The 24,216-nt window shown below is 50.7% G+C and overlaps 1 long non-coding RNA gene across 1 annotated transcript; it reads right to left on the bottom strand.

Moving 5' to 3' along the window:
• Positions 1-1,011: 1,011 nt before the first annotated feature.
• LOC109741592 (uncharacterized) lies at positions 1,012-2,035 on the bottom strand. The gene is made up of 2 exons (XR_002227629.4): positions 1,745-2,035; positions 1,012-1,648 (listed from the first exon to the last, which is right to left on the bottom strand). It is a non-coding gene; the product is annotated as an uncharacterized lncRNA (long non-coding RNA).
• Positions 2,036-24,216: the final 22,181 nt, after the last annotated feature.

Raw genomic sequence — 24,216 nt, 5'->3', positions numbered from 1 at the left:
TAGTAACGATGAAAACCTGTGTTTTTTTTAAATATCGAGCATCTTTTTTTTATAATTTGGACTTCTTGGTTTATTTGAAGTACTTTCTTTTTCCATTTTTTGAAACCGTAAAACAATGTTATTTTTATTAAAAAAATAAGCATCAAAGTCATGTGTTATGTTAATTTGAACTTCTTGCTTTTCTTTAGATACAAAAATTTCTGGTTTGTTTTATAAACATTGACTTGCTATGTATCTTAAATTTGAACTTCTTGGTTTAGTTTCGGAGACAGAAAACATTGTCTATTGTTTTGTCTTTTAACTTATAGGCTTTTGGGGTTTTGTGATCTTCTAGAGTTTATTTTTGAGCAAACTCTTTTTTTGGTAAAATGCCTTTTGGCTTGTTTTTTAACGCCAATATTTCTTCTCTGTTTTTTCCAACCTTCTATCACTTTGTATAAGTGAACTTCTTCGAAATATAATGTTTGAATTTCCTGGAGGTTTTCTCGTTAACTATATGCACTCATTTTCGTGATATTAAAAATAACTGGCACGCTAGGGAGGGTCGAATTTTGCCGACCACAAAGTAGATGAACCTTGTCCAATGTAATAGTTGGACTTCAGTTAACTCCATATTTCCTCTCCAACAACATTACGTGTGCACAATTAAAGTCATCGCTCACATCAGGCATTGTTTCAGATCGTAGGCACACGCGCACACTCATCTTGATTGAGTCATGACGTGAACAGGAGCATCTTGTATGGTGTTTAGCTCTTCAGCATTAGTCTAGCGATACCAGAGCTTAGCTCTCCAGCATTAGCAGCAACGGCGCGTACGCCAGAAATGTCAAACACATTTTTTGAAGGCTACAACTTAATAAATGGATTCAGCTGGCATTCAAATCAGACTGAAGAATCTCAGTGTTGGGATGCAGTCTGAAACAAGATGCGGCAAAGTCACACGAATTACTCAGTACGTGCATCAGTGAGTTGATTAAAACAAGAATAGAGAGCGCTCTGTGCAGGTCACACTAAAATAAAGCAAAAATATATTAAGATAGATATCCATCAGATACAACCAAATACATTCACGAGAAACAAATAACGACAGAGAATAGCACCAACGCATTAGAAATTCTTCAGGTTCATTCATGAGCTGGAATTTTTCCTCACTCTAACCTTTTGTACAGTAGGAGGAGATGGCATCACAGCATCCAAGGCAGAAGAGGGAGAGGAGCACCAGGAGCGCCGCGCTGTTGTCGTTGATGCTGCAGCGGCTGCGCCATGCCTGAATCCCTGAACTTCTCTGTGCCTATCTTGCGTGCACACGCATGTGAAGAAAGTGTGTTCTTCTTTTAGTTTGGCTTCTCCTCACACCACATGTGGCTGTCGTGTGCACGCAAGCACCAAACACACTACACCCGTGAACCGGACACAAGTACACACGCGCCGTCGGACTGCACATGTTCACCGGCTGAACTTCACAGGCTGGATGGAGCTCCTCTTCTTTCCAGCCGAGCCGCGCCCAGCACCGGCGAGCAAGACCACGCCTCAGGGCAGCTGTGGTGGTCACCATCCAGCAGGACGATGTGACGGGCCAAAGACGAACCGTGTGCACGCCCCGCTGAATTGAAGCCTCCCCCGGCCACTTAGCAACCCCGTTCATGGACTGAGGAGAAGCCACCGGAGCTATTTGTCCCATTCTTGAAGATCCAAGGAGAATCGAGGAGGAGTACAAAGGAGGTGGAGGGATCTCACTGTTAACCTCGCGGGCCGACGCGACAGGGGACGGGGCTGGACAGTTGGCGCTGCTGAGGGGCCCGACCTTGGCTCGCACAGATCCCCTCCCCGTAGATGGCCGGAGCGAAGAAGACCTCCTCCAGTGCTCCTATGGATCTGGCCGCGCTGGAGGAGGCGCGCCGGCCGTGGGGGAAGAAGTGCGTCGGCCGGGTAGGAGGCGCGCCAGCCGCACTGGAGGAGGCACTCCACCGTGCGGGAGGTTGGTGGTGGGGGACAGGTGCGGGAGGTTGGGGGTTCGCCTTCTGTTTTTTTTGCTAAAATCAGGAACAAGTCGATCGCCCCACCTATATAGGGCACACCGTGATCCAAATAACTATTCTGATCCTAGGATCAGAATAGTGTTGTCCTATATATAGTGATGCTATTCATCACCCAGGGTGCAGAATAAGTTATATTCTTCGCTCGAGGTAATCTTACGATCACTTCATAATTAAATTACATTTGGAATTCAAATAGTTACATTCTTATTGATTCACTACGTAAAATTTGGTATAAGAAAATAAAAATATAGGACATTAGACAAGAAAATTTGAAGTTTATGTATATTTTACACTATGTTTTTACGTTTGTAATTTTACATAACATAAAATATTTTTTACGGTGATTATATATTTTCTTACGGCCTCTTTTTACGTCAGAAGTAAGAAAAAACTTACGGAATGTAAAATTACAGTGCACTGGTGGTAAAAAAGAGGGGGGTGAAGAATAACTATTCCCCACCCAGGGTGACGAATAGTCAATCCCTATATATATATATATATATATATATATATATATATATATATATATATATATATATATATATACGTTGAGGCGACCGCGGAGCGTTCTACTGGCGTCCCTCCGCGCGCGCTCTGTCAGTGGTTGGGCGTGCGCACGATCACGTCGGGGGCCCATATGCATGCGGTTGCGCCGCGCGCGTTGCCACGTAATGCAGTTACGTGCGGCATGATGGAGTTACGCGCTGCAAATTAGAACTGCCATCAAGGCCTGCCGATATTCCTGGCCGTCTGGCTTCCCCTTTAATTTCCGCGGCCATTATAACCTTAGTCTCTTCAACCTTTCGATCGCGCCCCACAACACAACAAGCACACCCACGACGACACATAGAGAGGGGATGTCCAGCGGCGCTCCAATGGAGTTTGGCGAGCATAGAGTGGAGACCTCCGCCAGTGCAGGCGGCACGCGGTCTTGTCGCGGTGGCACTGGGAGCGCAGGAGCATTTTCTTGCGGCCGGGAAACTTCTTGGCAGCTTCCTTCTTCTCACGCGGGCGCCCGGCGCGGTGGGTCACGCCGGGGGGCCGCGCGCCTTGGCGCCAGAGCGCCGTCTTGATGCGGAGGTGGTGGAGGTGCTCCATGAGCTACGTCGCCCGCGGCTGGCAGACGGCGAGGCAGCGAGAGGGACGGTGCGGGAGAGCCCCCAGCGGCACTGACGAGCTCGGCGATGCGGTCCAACCAGTCCTCGTAGAGGTCGTCGACCAGGGGGTAGCGCAGGAGCTCGCATGCCATGAGCAGCGCGGCCTGCGCGGCCGTGGGCGCGTGACGAGCGTGAGACGATGAGCCGGCTGGGGTTAGCGACGGAGTGGCGGTGCGGCCATCCCGCCGCACGGAGGGGTGCAGCGAGGGCGCTTGCTGCTCATTTCCCGCCGGGCCGGTGGTGGCGTTGGCGGCAGGCGACAGAGAACGACGGGGAGGCCCACCGACAGGGGCCGTCTGAGCGACGCAGGCGGCGAGGGCGGCCCGGCGCTCGGCGCGGGCTCGACGCGCGTCTGCCATGGATGCGGTGGGACGGTGGAACGCGGATCGGCGGAAGGAAAGCTTCAGCGCACCCCTACCTGGCGTGCCAAATGTCGGATTTTTGGTTCCGACAAAACCCTTGAGATTCGAACTCTGGGGTGCGCACGAAGATCTCTCCTCCCCCTAGCTCACGCCCTCACCGTGATCTCAAAGCTCATCACGTCGAACCCACAGAGCAAGAGACACAAGGTTTATACTGGTTCGGGCCACTGATGTGGTGTAATACCCTACTCCAGTGTGGTGTGGTGGATTGCCTCTCAGGCTGAGGAAGAACTAGTACAAGGGAAGAACAGCCTCCTGAGAAGAGGTGTTCTTGAGCTCGCTGAGCTTGTGTGGTTGAGGATGATCTCAATGGCCCAAGATCAGTTGCCTCCTACTGTGGTGGCTAGTCCTATTTATAGAGGCCCTGGTCCTCTTCCCAAATGTAGGCGGGAAGGGATCCAACAATGGCCAAATTTGAAGGGAGACAACTAGTACGAGTTATCCTAACGAAAGGTGGTCTTCGCCTGCCAAAGGCTCTGGTGGTGACGCCGTCTTGGGCTCCACGGTGACCTCCGTCCTGCCGTCCTGCTGGTCTTGGTCTCGTTGCACCGATATGGAAACCTTTGCCTGATGCCTCGGGACTCCTCGCCTGCGCTTGCCTCTTTAGCACCAAAGAGGAAACGAGTACGCTGCGCGCTCTGGCGCCCGCCTGGCGCCCGCCTGGCCTTGGTCGTCATGGCTTGCATCACAGAAACCTCGCGAGGTGCCCCTCACCTTGATCTCTTCGCCCCTCGCGAGCCAGCCTAGCGAGGCCGCCCCCAAGGAGGTCTTGCGTCGTCCGCCTCGCGAGGCTTGGCCCCTCTCGATGGTCTTGAGTGTTTGCTGATGAAGATGGGCTATACAAGGCCGCTGGAGGAGCCACGCCGTGGGCCGCAGGCAGGCAAGTCTGGGGACCCCCGTTCCCAGGGCACCGACACTGGTCGAACTCGCCTCGGCCATCATCGACCCCTACTACGAAAAGATGAAGCAGGATGCCCAGAGAACAAGTCCCCTATCCTGGCACAGAGCCTGGATGCGGCAACTGGATGAACCTCACCTCAGGTTCGCGGCCAAGAGCGTGTACACATGCTACGAGATGCACAGGCGGATCGTTGACATGAGGAAGTGCCTCGTTACCCAAATCGACGAGCCCGGATCGAGCCACAAGCAGAGCAAGCGTCACAAGAAGTAGATGATGATCAGATGATCGTTTATGCTAGTTAATCATGCATGTAATATATAGTCTACTTTATTGGTGTGTGGAAATGTCATGTGTGTAGTAGCCACCTATGTAATTATGCATGTAATAGTTTACTTTGGTGTGTGCAAATGCCATGGTTGTAGTAGCCACCTATGTAAGTGGATGTTTAATTTGGTTATGCAAGCATGTCCTTATAAGTGTGTGTGTGTGTGTATATATGTTGTTGTTCTGTATGCAATCCCATCGCACAACACACACGTCTTATTAGCAGCAACCGTCTGTGTTATTATCGGTCTTCACACACATTTCTGATTACATACCTGTTTGCCGCGTATCACACACATCTTGTTAAGTTGAACCGTTTCTGTTCTCATGTCTCAACGCAAACAGTTCATCCGACTGAACCGCATGCCGTATATCGCACACACCTTCATCTGGCTGACCGTTTCTTTTGTGTTGCCTAATCACAAACAATTCATCCGAGTGAACTGTATGATGTATATCGCACACACCTCCATCTGGCTGCCCGTTTCTTTTGTTCCTCCTCATCGCAAATAGTTAATTGAACTGAACCGTGTGCCCTGCATTGCACACGCAACTAAAATCTGAATCGTGTTTGATGGCTCCGCCATCGCAAATGTTTTGCACCTTTTTTGATAGTTTTTTTACACAACCGTTTGCGATTATGGCATCGCACACAATTTCGTCGAAGGGTCTCTGATCGTAGTGCCGCGTTAGCAGCATCCTGCAGTAGTGTTCACTCGGATGAACTATTTGTGATGAAGTGAAACATCAGAAACGGGCAGCGAGATGAAGGTGTGTGTGATATACGGCATACAGTTCACTCGGATGAACTGTTTGCGTTGAGCCAAGAGAACAGAAATAGTTCAACTTAACAAGATGTGTGTGATACGCGGCAAACAGGTCTGTAGTCGGAAATGTGTGGAAAGACCGATAACAACATAGACGATTCCTGTTAACAAGTTGTGTGTGTTGTGAGAAAATGATTGCTGGTATACAATTGTCAGTGATTGATGAAATCATCACCGACGGGTTCCATTGTTTAGTCTGTGTGCAATGTGATTTGCTCTATCTACAGAGCATCAACATATATACTTAAAAAGATAGCATTGAAAAACCAAATTAAGCATACAATTACACAAGTGGCTACACACATAACATTTCCACACGCCAAAGTAAGCAATTACATGCATAGTAAACTAGGAGAAAAGAGGATCTAATCATCTACTTATTGTTACGACGACGCTTGCCATTGCTCTGCTTCCAGCTGGATCCCTGGCCGTTTTGGGGAAGGAGGCACTTCCTCATGTTAACGATCCGCCTGTACATGTCGTAGCTCGTGTACGCCTCCTTGGTCGTGTACACGACGTGAGCTTTGTCGAGTTTCTCCATCCAGGCCGAGTGCAGGCACACTTGTCCTTATTGCAGGAATCCTTCATGTCTCTGTAGTAGGGGTCGATGATGGCGTCGGCGAGGTGAACCAATGAGTCCTTCTCATGCTCCTTGTTGCCCCAGATCTTGTATTGGCCTTGGATGTCGACAAGATTCTGGTAGGCAATGCTCGAATTCTTGAGCACCTTTACATCGTTGGTGATGTCCACCGTAGCGAACATGTATTGGGGGTTGTTGACAAACCTGGCAAAACGCTCGCAAGGCCTTGTGGCCAGGCAGTAGTGGTAGACGAGGACGTGGTTGCGCATGCACATCTGGGCGACGGCGACCTTGGGAGGAGACCCGGCATGAGCGCGGGTGTACTCGAGGTAGAACCCGACCACCTTGTACTTTTCCTTGGCAAGTAACAGCTCCATGATGTGGATGGAGTGCTGCACCCAGACCAGGTTGTTGGTGTACACGACCGAGAGCTCCGTGAACCTTTTGTGGGTGTCCACCACGGCATGCATGGTGAACTGCTGCTCGTCGTCGGCAGCAGCTCGGAGCGCTATTGGAGCCGCGCAGGATACCCTCTACGAATTTTTCATGGTGGGTGTGCTTCTTGCAATGGTGGGGCGCGATCGAAAGGTTGAAGAGACACAAGGGTTAAATGGCCGCTGTAATAAATGGGGGCCGCCCGGCCTGTAATCGTCACATCTTGTCACGGCATTCATAGCGGAGGATTCCAATGCACGCTTGACAACACCGCACTGCACGCATTTCGTTTGACCACGCGTGGGCTCGAAGAGGCGCCAAATGTATCGTCAGTGAACCTGTTCCCGCGCTACCGCGTAGTTTACCGCGCAAGCTTCCTGCCCGGCTAGTTTGGCCACGCGTCGGCTAGAAGAGAGACAAATCATGGGCGTTTATTGGCGAAAACCTTTGTAAAAACGAGGTGTGTGGAATGACTTCGGTCATAAATTTACCCATGGGTGGTGAGGTCAAAGTTACACAGAAGGGTGATGATGGACACTCGAGTGCGATAATTAATTCTGCGCTCGACAGGGCACACGGTTGAAGAAACCAACTGTGTGCAATAATGTCGAAGATCGCAGTCGAGTTAGCTATACAGATCGTGTGCTATGAGATCGACGAGGTAAACAGATTCGAGAGTGGTTAATAAAATCTAAGACCATTGCATATTAAGGTCAAAATACTGCTACCAATATACGAGTCTCATACGATGCCATTTCAACGATTGTACCACAAAAGCTCGAAATATTACAAGGTTCAAATTCTAGAGTTATATGGCTCAAATTCGAAGATTACAAGGTTCAAACTGATATTAGAAATGAAATTCAGCTCATCAGCTGCAAACGCTTGCGTTGATCCGCTGAACATGGATATCAGAGAGGTTCAAACTAGTATTACCACTTCTAAGTCTGGCCTCAAAACCTCATAATTTTTGCAAAGGGGTCAGCCACTGAGAAGTCAAGTATGGGGTTGACACGATGACTTCCGATTACTGTGTCATCTGAACTTCCAAAATGAAATTTAGCATTTTCGGAGCCTATTCCATTCTGCCGTAGCCACCGGCTGATCAACAAACCATTCCTTTTTGCGAAATAAATGTAGGAAAACCCTCATTACCTTCAGCACCCTTGCTCTGACAACAAAGAACCTGGCGAATATAATCTCCGGTAAGGTCCCTCGATAGGAGTTCAAAGTAATTTCTAAGAGATGCAGATCTAGGCATTCGACGTGATTGTTATACTGTATCACATTATCCACCACTAGGCCTAATCTTATCTGCAAAAGAAGAAAACGTGTTAGTTCCTACATGCAGTTTTGAACACTACTACAGGCCTATTTGGTTTGCGGGATTTGTAAAATGCACTAACATGCCATCTTTGATCTGACATGATTAACATGGGCATTTGATTACAATCTAGAAAAATGTAACCTTTTCACAAGAGGTTGGAGTGGATGAAAAGTTCCCTAAGAAAACTAGTGCAGTTGAATCCAAAGGAGAAATGCTTATGGATTGTAACCATATGGATCAAGCAACCAATATGGGGGGAGAAACATGTATGTACTGAAATCCTCCAAAAGAATCCTTCAGAAATCGTAGTACATTGTCATTGTAAACTTGGAAAAAGGTGCCACAATAACATTTAATAGGAAAGGAACATCACATCGATATATAGCTTCTCCAGGCACGGAAAGCATCTCAGGAAACTGACAACTTGCTCCAGGTTGGGGCCGATAGATTCTAGTGCCAAGACCTTCACTGTGCGCAGTTTCGGGGTCAAGCTTGTCGGAATCATTTTCTGGATGACAGACGAACATACATCTTCAAAATTAGAAATAATGTTAATTTGTAGAAGGAGAGGTAGAAGGCGGCTGTTGTACCTAAACGGGTGTGGATCCAATAACAAGTTCGAAGTATTTGTCAGACGAGTAGCCCACCACAGTCAATTTCAGCGCAGAAATGACATTGATTCTTGTTGGACCTTCTTGATCAACTACAAGTAATCTCTCAAGTGCAGGTGTGTCCTCAATGACCATACCATGGTACACATCTTGTGATGTCTTCTTGCCGCACAGCAACACGAATAAATAGTCCGGAGAGTCATGGAGGTGATGTGGAAGCTACTCAACCCATTGATCACCTGAAGAGGAAGGTACTCGAGTGCAGTACAGCCACGGAGTAGGTGCTCCATGTCACCGTTTGGGAGGCAGACGGCGACGAGCTCGAGGTGCTTCAGTCATGGTAGAATAAGAGCGGGCGCGTAATTAAGGGGGATGGCAGTTCCTGAACTTGGCGACGCGCAGTGTGGGCGCGAGGCGGAGCACGGATGTTGGCAGCGAGCGCATATGCCCATCATCAAAAGTGAGCTCCTCGAGCTGATCTGGGCGGGGGATCGGAACCAGTCGTCAAGCTTGGCTCGGTCCTTGCCGTTGAAACGGAACTTGCCCATTCTAAGGCCTCTGGTTGGGCCAAGGTGACTGTCGAGGATCTTGGAGAACGCATGCAAGCTTTTGCGATAGCCATGGCAGAGCTCGTGGGTGTCGATGAGGTCGAGAGGGGTGGAGTTCCATAGGGGGCGCCACCGCCGGGAAAGGACGGTTGTACGCGCCCCATATTTGATTGGGAAGAGGGAGATGATGACTGTCAACATATCATCTGGAAAGCTGCTGATGAAGTCTAGGCATACTGGAGTCGCTTGCGGTTCTTGCTCGCCCCGCCTCCGCTTGTTGGCAGCCCTGTTCTCCACCTTTGGAGTCCCCTTGTCAGTGGCGCTTTCTGATAGAAGTGGGAGTACAAGGAATATTTAGTTAAAACAGGGCAATAGAAAAGTGTATTGGTAACTAGAAGTGATTAGGTAGGAATATAGTAAAACAATGGAATAACAATTGGTTGCTTAAATACTACACAATTCATTTGATATTGCTGGGTAAGTCAACATGTAGATACTTGAAAAGAAAACTTACTTCGAACAAAGTCTGGACGGATGATATCATCGGGGAAGTTAGCATATATCTCATTAGCAGGCTCTTTTATGTGCAGTGCAATTTTAGTGCCATCTTTCAGTACATAAAACTTCGAAATTTCTTTCCAAAGGCCAGTGCCAAAATAGGAGTCACCATGTTCATCAAGTCTTATAGTAGCAACGATTGTAAATCCATGGTTTGTGTTCAGTATGACATCCCTGCAGTCTTGATTTATGTAAAGGGAAGGATTGTGCACTACAGATTCTGTTGCATAGCAAGGGACGCGCTGCAGAAAATGGTAGGATTGTTAAAGAAAATATGATAACATGCAAATATGGGCCCAAATTGAAAGAACTGTACAGCCGTTGAAATCGAAGGACAAAAATCTATAATTAAACAGATAGGGTAAACATGATGTCATGGAAATATGAGAGTAATCGAAAGGACAATGCATCATTAATTTGCCTAATATAGAAAGAAGAGGGAAAATATCCCCTTTGACATATATGGTGCATGTGGCACCTTTTATCCAAATGTAGTAATATTTGGTATATGTTCAGGAAAGTAGGCCATGCCAACCGATTTAGGGTGAGATTGAACATACCGCGCGCATCCTCAAGTCATCTGGTACGGTGAGATGGAACTCCATGAATGTCTGGCGGAGGCCGCAAAGTCCTGATGTGTCTGCGCACTATACACTCTATGAATGAAAGAAAACCCTCAAATCAGGTTGAATAAAAATGAATTCACGGCGATTTTGGCCGGGTGACTAAAGGAGGTAGATGAACTGGCATAAGAGATGAGATAATATTGTCGGATTTCGGGTTCCGGCAAAACACTTGAGGTTCGAACACTGGGGTGCGCACGAAGATCTCTCCCCCTCTAGCTCACGCCCTCACCGCGATCTCAAAGCTTTAGCGCGTCGAGCTCGAAGAACAAAGGGACACAAGGTTTATACTGGTCCGGGCCACCGATGTGGTGTAATACCCTACTCTAGTGTGGTGTGGTGGATTGCCTCTTAGGCTGAGGATGAACGGTTACAAGGGAAGAACAGCCTCTTGAGGAGAGGTGCTCTTGTGCTTGGTGAGCTCGTGTGGTTGAGGATCCGTTCAAGATGACATGCCTCCTACGGTGGTGGCTAGCCCTATTTATAGAGGCCCTGGTCCTCTCCCCAAATGTTAGGCGGGAAGGGATGCCACAACGGCCAAATTTGAAGGGAGACAACTAGTACAAGTTATCCTGACTAAAGGTGGTCTTCGCCTGCCAAAGGCTCTGGTGGTGACGCCGTCTTGGGCTCCACGGTGACCTCCGTTCTGTCTCCTGCTGGTCTTGGTCTCATTGCACCGATATGGAAACCTTTGCTTGATGCCTCGGGACTCCTCGCCTGCGCTTGCCTCTTTAGCACCAAAGAGGAAACGAGGACACTGCGCGCGCTGGCGCCCGCCTGGCCCGGTCGTCACGGCTTGCGTCACGGGAACCTCGCGAGGTGTCCCTTGCCTTGATCTCTCCACCCCTCGCGAGCCGGCCTGGTGAGGCCGCCCCCGAGGAGGTCTTGCGTCGTCCACCTCGCGAGGCTTGGCCCCTCGCAAGGGTCTCGAGTGTTTGCTGGTGAAGATGGGCCGTACAGGGCCGCTGGTGGAGCCACGCCATGGGCCGCAGGCAGGCAAGTCTGGGGGGCCCTGTTCCCAGGACGCTGACAGTAGCCCCCGGGCCCAAGGCGCGCTCGGACTTGGCTTCGAGGCGAAGCCAAGGGGCAAGTGCGGAGCGCCGCGGGCCCCAACAGCCTGCGGCCTCGGTCGACGCGTGGCGATTGATTGGACGTGGGCGTCTCCGCTTCCCCACGCTGCCTCGGCAACTGCCCGACTTGACGAATCCCTGCTGCATGCAAAGAAAAATCATCATTACCTGTGATCGTGGGGATCGCCGGCTGGCCTTCTCCCGCTATAAATGAGGAGGGGGGCAGAGCCCCCGTCCCTCATCTCTTCCTGCTCCGCTCGCTTCTTCTCCCTTGTTTCATTGCTAGTAGCGACAGCCATGGCGCCCGCGAAGAAGTTCTCGGCTACAGAAAAGGGGAAGGCCCGCCAGGAGGGGCCCGGCTCATCGCCGCCTAAGAGGGGGTGCGGCCGTCCCCGCAAGCACACCGTGGCCCCCACCATGGCCCTTCGCGGTCGCGGCCGCGCCTCTTCACGCGGTGGGAGTCGTCCAGGTCGTGGCAGCCCCGTCGATGAGGGAAGGCGCGCCATGGTCGCGCGCCCTCCTCGGCCGTGCTTTCACTCGGCGGAGGTGCTGTCGGAGTTCGTCGTGTGGTCAGAGAACCCGGCTGGCACCTGGCTTCAGCTCCCGCGCTTCTTTGTCGGTGAGCTACCAGCCATGGGTCCAGACGGTCTCTGGCTGCAGGCGGACGGCTGATGCAGCAAGGCTTCATGGGTTGCGGTCGAGGTCTCCGTTGCGGGAAACGCAGCCCTGGCCCGCGGCTGGCAGACGTTTGCCCGCGCGCGCGGCCTGGGCCCGCGGTGCACCCTCCACTTCAAGTACGATGGCAACGCGGCCCTCTACGTGCGGGTGTTCGGGGAAGATGGTCGCTGCATCGGGTGTTGCCCTGAGGGCAACGATGGTGGTGAGGTGCTCAGCCTCGGCGACGGCCGTGACGGGGGCGAAGGCGGGCTTGTCCTTGGCGCCGGCCATGGCTTGTCCAGCTACGGCGACTCCTCTTCCGGCGACAGCTCCAGCAGTGGCGGCTACGACCAACCGCCGCGCCCGCTTCGAGGGTGGCAGCGGGTCGTCTCATCGCCGTGCCCCAGTGAAGCGCGAGGAGGGGTCTGGCTGAGCCCAGGAGAGCACCATGGGCCCATCCTCGCGAACTGTTGCGGGAGCGCTCGCCACTTTTTTTTGTTCTTCCTTTTCTTCCTGCATTAAGAGAGAGACAAGTATGGGGCCCCGCAGGGGCGTGCAACGAACCATGATTTCCAAGTTGCTATGCTATGTTTATCGTTCCTGTGTCATGTTTCAGCATCGACGTTTAATGTAGGCGCGTAGGAATAACTTAGCTTGACGTGCTTGAAGTAGTTTCCGCCTCGTGGGGCGCGCACTTCCCAGTACCTGGCGAGGCCTCCTTGGCTTGGGAGGCGTCTAGGAACTGCAAAAATTCATTAGGAAACTCTTACTCTTCCGAGCCCTGGTCGCAGGCGCAGCCGGCCATGACCCAGCGCTTTGCATCGCGGTACCCGAGTGGCACGGATTGAGAGAGGTGCACCAGCTTGCGAGCTCGAGCGCGGGTGCCTCGTGAAGAACAGGAAAAAACGCTCATGAGGGCACCTGTCCAGCCCCCTCGCGAGGCACGCGGGGGAGAGTACGGGTCAAAACGAGGAACCGAGGGCAGAAAAGGAGGCAAAAGGCGATGGAACCAAGCTAGCAAGGAACACCAGAAAGCAATTTTTCATTAAAGAGGGGCAAGCCAACTGCGGAAAGCAAATGAAAAGCCGCGTCCGGCACCTAGTCTAGTCTTCTCACAAGCGCGGAGCTAAGTGTTGCCACTAGGACGTGGGAGGGAGCCCCCGAGGCCCGAGGGCGGCACTCCTGAGACTCCGGGGCGTGTACAGCCCCACTCATTATTACGTGAGAGTGTCATGAGTGGAGACCTTCACAGGCACTGGGCCTTGCTTCACAGGCGCTGGGCCTTTTCATGGGTAGAACTTCCGGAGGTGCTGGATGTTCCAGGCGTTCTGGATGGGGACCCCGTCCTACGTCTCCAGGCGCACGGCGCCAGGCCTGGAGACGTGGGCGACCCTAAACGGGCCCTCCCACATGGGCGAGAGCTTGTGCAACCCTTCCCTGGAGAGCACCCGCCTTAGGACGAGGTCGCCCACCTCGAGCGTCCTGGAGCGGATGTTGCGGCAGTGATACCGCCGCAGCGCCTACTGATATCTTGTTGCTCGAAGCATGGCTTCATGGCGGCGTTCCTCCCCCAGCACAAGGTCCATCCCCCGCATGGCGTCCTGTTGCGTCTCATCAAACGCTAGGACCCGCGCGGAGCGATGCCTGACCTCGTGTGGGAGAACCGCTTCTGCTCCGTAGACGAGGAAGAACAGGGTCTTGCCCGTTGGCTTGGTGGCGGTGGTGCGGATGGACCACAGCATAGACTGGAGCTCGTCGTGCGAGCCCCTGCCGCAAGCCTCGAGCTTCTTCTTGAAGGTCCTGGTCTTGAGGCCTCTCAGGACCTCTGTGTTGGCGCGTTCGGCTTGACCGTTGCTCCTAGGGTGTGCCACCGAAGCATAGCAGATCTGTGTTCCAAGGTTAGCACAATATGTCTTGAAGAGATTGCTAGTGAACTGTGAGCCGTTATCGGTGATGATGCGATTAGGGACCCCAAACCGGCTTACGAGACCCTTGATGAACTTGACCGCAGACCCGGCCGGGATGGTGCGAACAGCTTCTACCTCCGCCCATTGGGTGAATTTGTCGATGGCGACGTAGAGGTAGCGGTAGCCCTCGGGCGCTCGAGGGAACGGGCCTAAGATATCCAGCCCCCAGACTGCGAATGGCCACGAGAGCGGGATGGTCTGGAGGCCCTGAGCTGCCTGATGGATCTGCTTGGCGTGGAATTGACAGGCCTCGCAGGACTTCACCAGCTCGGTCGCGTCGTTGAGCGCCGTAGGCCAGTAGAACCCACTGCGGAACGCCTTGCCGACGAGGGTTCGTGACGACGAGTGGTGCCCGCAGTCTCTGTCGTGTATGTCAGCTAGCAACTCTTTCCCCTATTCCCTGGAGATACAACGCAGGGAAACGTCATTCAGCTGCTTCCTGTATAACTCACCATCCTGGATGCAGTACGCCGTGGCCTGTCGGGCCACGCGCTCCGCGTCCTCCTCTTTCTCCGGCAGCGTCCCTTGCGTCGGGTATTCCTTGAAATCCTTGGTCCAGCACCCCTCCTGAGGCTCGAGCGCCAAGAGTAGGCGCACTCCCGAGGTTGGGCCATAGGCCGGGGCTCCTGAGGCAGGTGGTTGGGGGAGTTCCTCCCGAGGCGGTGCCGATCCTGAAAGCGGAGGTGCTGCCGAAGGCTTGAAGAGCCGCTCCTCGAAGACGCTAGGCTCTTGGGGTAGTCATTTGGATGCTCTTCTGGCGATGTCGTCGGCCTCCTTGTTGGTGCCACGGGACATGTGCTGCAACTCTAGACCCAGGAAATGCTTTTCCATTTTGCGTACCTCCGCGAGGTACACCTCCATGTGCTCGTCCCTTGGCTCGTATACCTTGTTGGAGAAGTTGACGAGGAGCTGCGAGTCGCCCCTGATGGTGAGGCACTTCACCCCCAGGGCCACCGTAGCCTTAAGGCCAGCGATGAGGCCCTCGTACTCAGCGATGTTGTTGGAGACCTTCTCGCCTTGCTGGAAGTAGAGCTGCACGGCGTAGTAGAGCTTGTCCTGAGTAGGCGAGATGAGCACTGCTCCAGCCCCCGCGCCCTGGCATGCGAGCGTGCCATCGAAATACATGACCCAGCCATCTGGTGCTTTGCTTCCTGACAAGAGGGATCGGTCCTCGCCTGCTTCAAACCTCGGGGCGTCAGTCCATTCTGCTACGAAGTCGGCGAGCGCGGCTCCCTTGATTACCCTGGTTGTGCTGAACTCCAACTGGAATGCTTGCAGCTCGATGTTCCATTCGGCGACTCTTCCCGCAGCATTGGGGCTCCTGAGTACCCTCTCCAGTGGGTAGGCCGAGACGACCTTGATTGGGTGAACTTGGAAGTAGTGCCGCAGTTTACGCGAGGCCACCAAGAGTGCGAGCAAGAGCTTCTGAGGCATGGGGTACCGCGCCCTTGCATCCCCAGTACCGTGCTGACGAAATACACTGGGTGCTTGATGAGGGCGGGCGCGTTGACGGGGCCTACGTCTGTCAGAGGTTGAGGCGCCTCCTGAGGCAACGGAATCCCCGGAGCCTGGTCGCTCATTGGGGCCTTTGCAGGCCCAAGGGCGCCGCCTTGCTGAGCCTGGTCATCCGTTGTCGTTGCTACAACCCTTGCAGTGCCCTCCGGGTCTTGTGTCGCGCCGGCTGGGGGCGTGGCTCGGCGCGACGCATCCTTGGCCTGGCGCTCTTCCCGGACTGCTACTAGAGCTGTGCTGGCGGAGTAAGGAGTGGCGGCAAGGTAAAGCACCAGGGGATCGAGAGGGCGGGGCACCACCATCACCGGAGGGCTGGTCAAGTATCTCTTGAGGTCTTGAAACGCTTGGTCAGCCTCTGGGGTCCACTCAAATGGGCCCTTCTTCTTCATCAGCTTGAAGAATGGTAGGGCGCGCTCTCCCATCTTGGAGATGAAGCGCCCAAGCGAAGTTACGCGGTTGGCAAGCTTCTACATCTCCTTGTGGGTTTGCGGTGGGCTCATGTCTTCGATCGCCTTGACCTTCTCCGGGTTGGCCTCGACCCCCCTGTGGGACACGAGGAAGCCCAACAGCTTGCCGGAAGGGATACCAAACACGCACTTCTCCGGGTTGAGCCGCAAGTCCACCTGGCGGAGGCTCGCGAAGGTCTCCTCCAGGTCCTGAATCAAAGTTCTCGCCTCCCGTGACTTTACCACAATGTCGTCGACGTAGGCTTCTGCGTTCCTCCCGAGCTGCTGATCCAGGGCAATGTGCATCAACCGTTGGAAGGTCGCGCCTGCGTTGCGCAGCCCGAACGGCATGCTAGTGTAGTTGTACACCCCGCACGGGGTCAGGAAGGCCGTCTTCTCCACATCCTCTACCGCCATCTTGATCTGGTGTTAGCCTGAAAACGCATCCAGGAAGCATAGCAGGTCGCACTCGGCGGTGGGGTCGACGATTTGGTCGATGCGTGGAAGCGGGAACGGATCTTGGGGACAGGCCTTGTTAAGGTTGGTGAAGTCAACACACATGTGCTCCTTCCCGCCTTTCTTTGGCACGACGACGGGGTTCGCCAGCCACTCGGGGTAGCGAACCTCGCGAATGACACCTGCTGCCTCCAGCTTGCGGGTTTCCTGGGCGATGAAGGACTGCTTCTCCATGGACTGTCGCCGCGCTTTCTGCTTCACATGGCGCACATTGGGGCACACCCTCAAATGATGCTCGATCACCCCTCTTGGGACCCCTACCAGCTGTTTGGGTTCCCATGCGAATACTTCCTTGTTTGCGCGCAAGAACCTCACCAATGCCTCCTCTTGATCCGGGTCGAGGTTGGCACCTATGGTTAAGGTGGCTCCAGAGGACCCATCTTCCTCGACCAGCACCTGCTTGGTTTCTGCCCGATCTTGAGTGAACAACTGCTTCTTCTTGGCTGGTGCGGCCTCCTTAACCCAGGAGATGACCTCATCGGCCGGTCGCGCTGTCGCGGCAGTTTTGAGGGCAAGCTTGAGCGCTACCAGATCTTCCTTGGTATCTCCAACTACGGTGAGGACGTCCTTGCTCCCGGGCATCTTCATGAGGTTGTAGGCCGGATGGGTTGCTGCCATAAACTGAGCCAGAGCCGGGTACCCGAGGATGGCGTTGTACGGGAGGCCAATACGAGCGATGTCGAAGTCGATCAACTCAGTGCGATAGTTGTCGCGGGTGCCGAAGGTCACGGGGAGATGGATCTGCCCCAGGGGACTGGAGGAGCCGCCGCCGACCCCGGAGAAGGGCTTGCTGGGGCGGAGCCGCTCGAGCGGTACATGAAGGAGGCTAAAAGCCTCCACAGAGAGCACGTTGAGGCTGGCGCCGCCATCGATGAGGGTCTTGGTGACGGCTACGCTGCAGATGATGGGCGTGCAAAGCATTGGGAGCACGCCGGAGTCGACGGTGGTGACAGGGTGATCCCCCGAGTCGAAGGTCGGGTCGGCCTTGGGCGCCGCCCAACCCGGGGGAGCCCCCTGCTGCACGGAGGCGGCGCTGATTTGGTGAAGGAACGGCTTGGAGTGACGGTCTGAGGGCGGCGCTTGCGAGCCGCCGAGGAGGGCCGCGACAGCGAGGGGCGCCTGTGCCGCAAAGCGCGCAGTGAAGAGGCTGCGCAGCTCCTCCCAAGATGCCACTATGGATCCTGGGAGGTTGAGCAACTAGGCGCGCGGTGAACCAGTGAGGGCCGTGGGAAGCCAATTGGCCATGACCTTGTCGTCGCCCCCAGCCTTCAGGACGGCCTCCTCATACGCCAGCGGGAAGGCCGACGGGTCCGCCGCACCGTCATAACGCGGTGGCATCTCTGGCTTGAACTTGGGTGGCCACTGCAGCCGCCGCAAGGCGGGGGCTAAGGCTCGGAGCCCCCTGGCCCCGCCACGGGCATCCGTCATGGCAGCTGGAAGAGCAACGCCGGCCAAGGGGGCAAGGCGCGGTGATGGCGGAGCGTGGATCGGCGGAAGAGAGGCTCCAACGCACCCCTACCCGGCACGCCAAATGTCGGATTTCGGGTTCTGGCAAAACTCTTGAGGTTCGAACACTGGGGTGCGCACGAAGATCTCTCCCCCTCTAGCTCACGCCCTCACCGCGATCTCAAAGCTTCAGCGCGTCGAGCTCAAAGAACAAAGGGACACGAGGTTTATACTGGTTCGGGCCACCGATGTGGTGTAATACCCCACTTTAGTGTGGTGTGGTGGATTGCCTCTTGGGCTGAGGATGAACGGTTACAAGGGAAGAACAGCCTCCTGAGGAGAGGTGCTCTTGTGCTTGGTGAGCTCGTGTGGTTGAGGATCCGTTCAAGATAAGATGCCTCCTACGGTGGTGGCTAGCCCTATTTGTAGAGGCCCTGGTCCTCTCCCCAAATGTTAGGTGGGAAGGGATGCCACAACGGCCAAATTTGAAGGGAGACAACTAGTACAAGTTATCCTGACTAAAGGTGGTCTTCGCCTGCCAAAGGCTCTGGTGGTGACGCCGTCTTGGGCTCCACGGTGACCTCCGTCCTGTCGTCATGCTGGTCTTGGTCTCATTGCACTGATATGGAAACCTTTGCCTGATGCCTTGGGACTCCTCGCCTGCGCTTGCCTCTTTAGCACCAAAGAGGAAACGAGGACACTGCGCGCGCTGGCGTCCGCCTGGCCCCGGCCGTCATGGCTTGCGTCACGAGAACCTTGCGAGGTGCCCCTTGCCTTGATCTCTCCGCCCCTCACGAGCCGGCCTGGTGAGGTCGCCCCCGACGAGGTCTTGCGTCGTCCTCCTCGCGAGGCTTGACCCCTCGCGAGGGTCTTGAGTGTTTGCTGGTGAAGATGGGCCGTACAGGGCCGCTGGTGGAGCCACGCCGTGGGCCGCAGGCAGGCAAGTCTGGGGGCCCCTGTTCCCAGGACCCCGAACAAATATCTTATTAAATTAGTTACCTTGTTGTCCATGAGAAAGAACCCTCGGTACAGCAGATACCCCAACCGAGCGGAGCTGGGTCGACCGCGAGCAGCGTCAAGAAAGTCGATGGCGATAGGCGGCGGCAAGCGAAAGTGGCGAAATGCGGTGGGGTTTGCCGGCAGCCTGGCGGCGGCGGCAGGCTGATACGTCTCCAACGTATCTATAATTTTTGATTGCTTCATGCTATATTATATTCTATTTTGGATGATTAATGGCTTTACTAAGCACTTTTATATGATTTTTGGGACTAACCTATTAACCCAGAGCCCAGTGCCAGTTCCTGTCTTTTCCCTTGTTTCAATGTTTCGAAGAAAAGGAATATCAAACGGAGTCCAAACGGAATGAAACCTTCGGGAGAGTTATTTTTGGAAAGAAAGCAATCCGGGAGACTTGGAGTGCACGTCAGGGGATCAACGAGAAGAGCACGAGGTAGGGGCGCGCCCTCCACCCTCGTGGGCCCCTCGTGGCTCCCCTGACCGACTTCTTTCACCTATATATATATATATATCCATATACCCTAAAACCATCGGGGAAGTGAATAGATCGGGAGTTCCGCCGCCGCAAGCCTCTGTAGCCACCAAAAACCAATCGGGACCCTATTCCGGCACCCTGCCGGAGGGGGGATCCCTCACCGGTGGCCATATTCATCATCCCGGCGCTCTCCATGACGAGGAGGGAGTAGTTCACCCTCGGGGCTGAGGGTATGTACCAATAGCTATGTGTTCGATCTCTCTCTCGTGTTCTTGATTTGGCACGATCTTAATGTATCGCGAGCTTTGATATTATAGTTGGATCTTATGATGTTTCTCCCCCTCTACTCTCTTGTAATGGATTGAGTTTTCCCTTTGAAGTTATCTTATCGGATTGAGTCTTTAAGGATTTGAGAACACTTTATGTATGTCTTGCATGTGTGTATCTGTGGTGACAATGGGATATCACGTGATCTACTTGATGTATGTTTTGGTGATCAACTTGCGGGTTCCGTCTGTGAACTTATGCATAGGGGTTGGCACATGTTTTCGTCTTGACTCTCCGGTAGAAACTTTGGGGCACTCTTTGAAGTTCTTTGTGTTGGTTGAATCGATGAATATGAGATTGTGTGATGCATATCGTATAATCATACCCACGGATACTTGAGGTGACATTGGAGTATCTAGGTGACATTAGGGTTTTGATTGATTTGTATCTTAAGGTGTTATTCTAGTACGAACTCTATGATAGATCGAACGGAAAGAGTAGCTTCATGTTATTTTACTACGGACTCTTGAATAGATCGATCAGAAAGGATAACTTTGAGGTGGTTTCGTACCCTACAATAATCGCTTCGTTTGTTCTCCGCTATTAGTGACTTTGGAGTGACTCTTTGTTGCATGTTGCGGGATAGTTATATGATCCAATTATGTTATTATTGTTGAGAGAACTTGCACTAGTGAAAGTATGAACCCTAGGCCTTGTTTCAACACATTGCAATACCGTTTACGCTCACTTTTATCATTAGTTACCTTGCTGTTTTTATATTTTGCAGATTACAAATACCTATATCTACCATCCATATTGCACTGGTATCACCATCTCATCGCCGAACTAGTGCACCTATACAATTTACCGTTGTATTGGGTGTGTTGGGGACACAAGAGACTCTTTGTTATTTGGTTGCAGGGTTGTTTGAGAGAGACCATCTTCATCCTATGCCTCCCACGGATTGATAAACCTTAGGTCATCCACTTGAGGGAAATTTGCTACTGTCCTACAAACCTCTCCACTTGGAGGCCCAACAACGTCTACAAGAAGAAGGTTGTGTAGTAGACATCAAGCTCTTTTCTGGCGCCGTTGCCGGGGAGGTGAGTGCTTGAATGTATATCTTTAGATCTTGCAATCGAATCATTTAGTTTCTTGTTTTATCACTAGTTAGTTTACAAAAGAAAACTACAAAAAAATGGAATTGAGGGTGCCTCATATGCTTCATCTTTTTAATGTCTTCCGTGAAAATAAGGATTCCGATAATTGTGCTCAATTTTCTAGAGGAAGAATGCATTAAAATGTTTGGCACTAAATTTTTGAATGATGAGCATGATTGTAATGTTGTTAGTATGAATTCCTTGAATACCCATGATGCTAATGATATGCAAAGCCACAAGCTTGGGGAAGCTATGTTTGATGAAGATGATATTTTTTCTCCCCCAAGTTTTGATGAGCAAATTTATTATGATGAAAGCATGCCTCCTATTTATGATGATTATTGTGATGAAACGTATGCTATAAAGAATAAATATAACCATGAAACTTGTCATCATGATTTTAATTTTCAATTGGATTATGCTTCACATGATAGTTATTTTGTTAAGTTTGCTCCCACTACTATTCATGAGAAGAAATTTGCTTATGTGGAGAGTAATAAAATTTCTATGCTTGTGCATCATGAAAATAATGCTTTATGTGCTGGTTATATTGTTGAATTCATTCATGATGCTACTGAAAATTATTATGAGGGAGGAACATATGCTTGTAGGAATTGCAATAATATCAAGTTTCCCCTCTATCTGTTGAAAATCTTGAGGCTATGCTTGTTTTGCTTTCCTATGCTAGTTGATTCTTGTTCCCATAAGTTGTTTGCTCACAAAATCCCTATGCATAGGAAGTGGCTTAGACTTAAATGTGCTAGTCATATTCTTCATGATGCTCTCTTTGTGTTTCAATTCTTATCTTTTATGTGAGCATCATTGAAATCATCATGCCTAGCTAGGGGCGTTAAACGTTAGCGCTTGTTGGGAGGCAACCCAATTTTATTTTAGTTTCTTGATTTTTGGTTCTGTTTAAGAATAAATAATCTATCTAGCCTCTGGATAGATGTGTTTTTATGTTTTAATTAGTGTTTGTGCCAAGTAGAACCTTTGGGAAGACTTGGGTGAAGTCTTTATGATCTTGCTGTAAAAAACAGAAACTTTAGCGCTCACGAGATTAGCTAAAACTTTTTACTGGAGAGTGATATTTAGTTGATTCTTTTTGAAAATGATTACTAGACAAATTCCTCAGGTCCACCAATTTATTTCAGAATTTTTGGAGTTCCATAAGTATACATTTGATACATATTACTACAGACTGTTCTGTTTTTGACAGATTCTGTTTTTCGTGTGTTGTTTGCTTATTTTGATGAATCTATGGCTAGTAAAATAGTTTATAAACCATAGAGAAGTTGGAATACAGTAGTGTTAACACCAATATAAATAAATAATGAGTTCATTACAGTACCTTGAAGTGGTGTTTTGTTTTCTTTCTCTAACGGAGCTTACGAGTTTTCTGTTAAGTTTTCTGTTGTGAAGTTTTCAAGTTTTGGGTAAAGATTCGATGGACTATGGAATAAGGAGTGGAAAGAGCCTAAGCTTGGGGATTCCCAAGGCACCCCAAGGTAATATTCAAGGATAACCAAGAGCCTAAGCTTGGGGATGCCCCGGATGGCATCCCCTCTTTCGTCTTCGTTCATCGGTAACTTTACTTGGAGCTATATTTTTATTCACCACATGATATGTGTTTTGCTTGGAGCATCATTTTATTTTCTTTTGTTTTGCTTGCTGTTTGAATAAAATACCAAGGTCTGAAATTCTTAAATGTTAGAGAGTCTTCACATAGTTACATAATTATACAACTACTCATTGATCTTCACTCATATCTTTTGGAGTAGTTTGTTGTTTGCTCTAGTGCTTCACTTATATCTTTTAGAGCACGACGGTAGTTTTATTTTGAAGAAATAGATGAACTCTCATGCTTCACTTATATAATTTTGAGAGTCTTAAACAGCATGGTAATTTGCTTAAATTGGGAAATTAATCCTAATATGTTAGGTATTCAAGACTAGTAAAAACTTTCTTATGAGTGTGTTGAATACTAAGAGAAGTTTTATGCTTGATGATTGTTTTGAGATATGGAGGTAGTGATATTAAAGTTGTGCTAGTTGAGTAGTTGTGAAATTGAGAAATACTTGTGTTGAAGTTTGCAAGTCCCGTAGCATGCACATATGGTAAACGTTATGTAACAAATTTGAAACATGAGGTGTTCTTTGATTGTCTTCCTTATGAGTGGCGGTCGGGGACGAGCGATGGTCTTTTCCTACCAATCTATCCCCCTAGGAGCATGCGTTAGTGATTAGTTTTTGATGACTTGAAGATTTTTGCAATAAGTATGTGAGTTCTTTATGACTAATGTTGAGTCCATGGATTATACGCACTCTTACCCTTCCATCATTGCTAGCCTCTTCGGTACCGTGCATTGCCCTTTCTCACATTGAGAGTTGGTGCAAACTTCGCCGGTGCTTCCAAACCCCGTGATATGATACGCTCTGTCACACATAAGCCTCCTTATATCTTCCTCAAAACAGCCACCATACCTACCTATTATGGCATTTCCATAGCCATTCTGAGATATATTGCCATGCAACTTTCCACCGTTCCGTTTATCATGACACGTTCATCATTGTCATATTGCTTTGCATGATCATGTAGTTGACATCGTATTTGTGGCAAAGCCACCGTTCATAATTTTTCATACATGTCACTCTTGATTCATTGCCTATCCCGGTATACCGCCGGAGGCATTCATATAGAGTCATACTTTGTTCTAGTATCGAGTTGTAATCATTGAGTTGTAAATAAATAGAAGTGTGATGATCATCATTCATAGAGCATTGTCCCAATAAAAAAAGAGAAAGGCCAAATAAAAAAAGGCCCAAAAAAATTAAAAAGGGACAATGCTACTATCCTTTTTTCACACTTGTGCTTCAAAGTAGCACCATGATTTTCATGATAGAGAGTCTCTTGTTTTGTCACTTTCATATACTAGTGGGAATTTTTCATTATACAACTTGGCTTGTATATTCCAACAATGGGCTTCCTCAAATGCCCTAGGTCTTCGTGAGCAAGCAAGTTGGATGCACACCCACTTAGTTTCTTTTGTTGAGCTTTCATGCATTTATAGCTCTAGTGCATCCGTTGCATGGCAATCCCTACTCCTTGCATTAACATCAATCGATGGGCATCTCCATAGCCCGTTGATTAGCCGCGTTGATGTGAGACTTTCTCCTTTTTTGTCTTCTCCACATAACCCCCAACATTATATTCTATTCCACCCATAGTGCTATATCCATGGCTCACGCTCATGTATTGTGTGAAGATTGAAAAAGTTTGAGATTACTAAAGTATGAAACAATTGCTTGGCTTGTCATCGGGGTTGTGCATG

The sequence above is a fragment of the Aegilops tauschii genome, chromosome 2 (assembly GCF_002575655.3).
Source record: "Aegilops tauschii subsp. strangulata cultivar AL8/78 chromosome 2, Aet v6.0, whole genome shotgun sequence".
In the NCBI taxonomy this organism is placed as follows: Eukaryota; Viridiplantae; Streptophyta; class Magnoliopsida; order Poales; family Poaceae; genus Aegilops; species Aegilops tauschii.
This window is presented reverse-complemented; position numbering and strand designations above follow the sequence as displayed.